Raw genomic sequence first — 3195 nt, forward strand, 5'->3', positions numbered from 1 at the left:
CAAGATCGTGCCACTGCACTCCAGCCTGGGCAACAGGAGGGAGACTCCATCTCAAAATAAATATATAAATAAAAATAATAAATAAAAAATTACGCAGGCGTACTGGCACTTGCCTGTGGTCCTAGGTAGTTGGGAGGCTGAGGCAGGAGGATTGCTTGAGCCAGCAGGTCAAGGCTGCAGAGCTGTGATCGTGCGACTGCACTCCAGCCTGGACAACGCGACTTTGTCTCAAAGGATAAAAAAAAAAAGCGGACAGGGGTTGTGTGCCTGGGGACAGGATCCAGGTAAGGGGAAGATCAGGCTGGATGCAGGGATTCGTAAGTGTCCCCATCACCAAGGTCTCACTCCCCAGTAAGGAGCCTGGGCTTTCTCCTGAGCTCACTGGGCAGCCACAGTAGGTTCTGAGCAAGGGCTGGGCAGGATCATGTTTGTGCTTTAGTAGAAGAAACTAGAAAGTTTCCTCTAGCTGGGATGGGCGTGGTGGCTCATGTCTATAATCTCAGCAGTTTGCGAGGCTGAGGTGGGCGGATTGCTTGAGGTAAAGACCAGCCTGGCCAACATGGTGAAACCCCGTCTCTACTAAAAATACAAAAAATTAGCCAAGTGTGGTGGTGCATGCCTGTAATCCTAGCTATTCAGGAGGCTGAGACAGGAGAATCACTTGAACCCAGGAGGTAGAGGCTGCAGTGAGCTGAGATCATGTGACTGCACTACAGCCTGGGCAACAGAGCGAGACGCTGTCTCAAAGAAAAAAAAAAAAGTTTCCTCTAGCTGCTAGCTAGAGTGTGAATGGGAAGTGGTGAGGGAAGGACTGGGACAGGGGACCAGACAGAACACTGAGCAAGAACACCACAGGTAAGGAGGGGCATGGAGCAGGTGGTCCCAAATGAAGAGGTGAGACCCCCAGGGAGTTGCGGGGATAGCTGATGGGCCTTGTCAAAGGCTTGGGCGTGGACCTGTGGAAGGAGGAAGAGCCAGGGGTGATGAGGCCAGGGAGTCCAGGTGGCTGGAGAGCCCACCACTCTCGAGGGTCTGCCGAGTCCTGTACCTCCAGGGCTCCTAGAAGCCCATCAGTCAGGCTTTCCTGGGTTTACCATGGTGCAGAGCCTGGGGTTCCTCCAAGGGCACCGGGGATCCATGGAATGGTATAGAGTTCGGGGGCGGCTAATGGAGACCCACGGCTGCCCTGAGGGATGCGAGACTGCTGTGGCCTGTCTGTGGACCTGTGGTGTGGGGCTCCAAGGGCACCACCATTTCCCTGGGACCTCATGGATCCCCTGACTGGCTCTGCAACGTGGGGTGACAGCTGGAGCCTGAAGGAACCTGGCGTGGTCCTCAGCGCTGGGCCCCCTATACCGAAGTGTTGCTGAGACCACCCCACAAAACAGTCAACCTGGGAATGCAGGGTCCCCACCCCTCAGAACACAGAGGTCTCACTCAGCTCACCTATCCAGTGGGCAAAGGGTCCCAGCACCAGGGGCTGGACTGGGAAGTCCAACTCGTGCCACCTCTGGAGGGCTTGGCTGGTCGTCGGCACAGGGAGCCCCGGGGATGTGAAGTGACACCCCAACACTCATGGAGTGCTACAGCCAGGTGTCACACCGGTTGGCCGAGCCTTCATCCCCATGCCCTCCCGCCAGTGCTACAGCCAGGTGCCACTCAGGCTAGCTGAGCCTTCACCCCCGTGCTCCCCAAAATTAGGGGTGAGCAGGTGTCAGCACAAAAAGCCAAGGGCACACATCTAGTGTGCCCCAACTGCTGTGCTGAGGTCTCAGGGTGGCAGGTGCCTTTGCTCATGGCGACCCAGCTGAAAGCTGTACCTGGCCCTGCCTGGTGGTGTCGGGTTAGGAGACATTCAGCAGGCACACAGGAGGCTCCAGCCTGCGCCCGGTAGGGGCAGCGAGCTCCCTGCGAGCAGCTTCCCCAGGAATCTGAAATGGGGCCAGTTAATGAAATCTCAGTGGGCTGGTGGGAGGGCAACAAATGAGGAAGAGGCCTGGCCTGGCAGGTATGGCTTTTTTTTTTTTTTTTGAGGCAGGGTGTCACTCTGTCACCCAGGCTGGAGTGCAGTGGCAGGAACATGGCTCACCACAGCCTCAACCTCCTGGACTAAGGGGATCCTCTTACCTCAGTCTCCAGAGTAGCTGGGACTACAGGCACACACCAACACATCTAGCTAATGCCTCTCCCTCTCTCCCTCTCTCCCTGTCTCCCTGTCTCCCTCTCTCCCTCTCCCTCTCCCTCTCCCTCTTCAAGAGATGGAGTCTCGCTGTGTCGCCCAGGCTGCAGTGCAGTGGCGCGATCTCAGCTCACTGCAATCTCTGCCTCCCAGGTTCAAGTGATTCTCCTGCCTCAGCTTCCCAAGTAGCTGGGAATACAGGCATGAGCCCCTGTGCCCAGACTGTTTTCTATTTTTGTAGAGACAGGATCTGTTGCTCAGGCTGAGCCAGTGCACCTGGCCAAAGGGCAACTAACTATTAACATCATTTTATTTAATCCTCATGATCATCCTGCTATTAGACCCACTTTACAGATGGGAAACTGAAGCTCAGAGAGATGAAGTCAGTTGCCAGAGATCACACAGCTGGTGAGCTGGGACCACAGGTGTCTGCCACCATGCCTAGCCTAATTTTTGTGTTTTTAGCAGAGATGAGGTTTCACCATGTTGCTGAAGCTGGTCTCAAACTCCTGAGCTCAAGCGATCTGCCCACCTCAGCCTCCCAAAGTGCTGGGACTACATTTCTTTCTTTCTTTCTTTTTTCAGAAGAGATGGGGTTTCACCATGTTGGCCAGGCTGGTCTTGAACTCCTGACCTCAGGTGATCCGCCTGTCTCAGCCTCCCAAAGTGCTGGGATTACAGTCCTGAGCCACTGTGCCCAGCCCTATTTCTTTCTTTCTTTTTTTTTTATTTTCTTGAGATGGAATCTTGCTCTGTTGCCCAGGCTGGAGTCCAGTGATGCGATCTCGGCTCACTGCAAGCTCCTACTCCCGGGTTCACGCCATTCTGCTGCCTCAGCCTCCCGAGTAGCTGGAACTACAGACGCCCGCCACCACGCCTGACTAATTTTTTGTATTTTTAGTAGAGACGGGGTTTCACTGTGTTAGCCAGGATGGTTTCGATCTCCTGACCTCATGATCTGCCTGCCTCTGCCTCCCAAAGTGCTGGGATTACAGGCGTGAGCCACTGTGCCCAGC

The sequence above is a fragment of the Colobus angolensis genome, unplaced genomic scaffold (genome assembly GCF_000951035.1).
Source record: "Colobus angolensis palliatus isolate OR3802 unplaced genomic scaffold, Cang.pa_1.0 Scaffold60, whole genome shotgun sequence".
Taxonomy (NCBI): Eukaryota; Metazoa; Chordata; class Mammalia; order Primates; family Cercopithecidae; genus Colobus; species Colobus angolensis.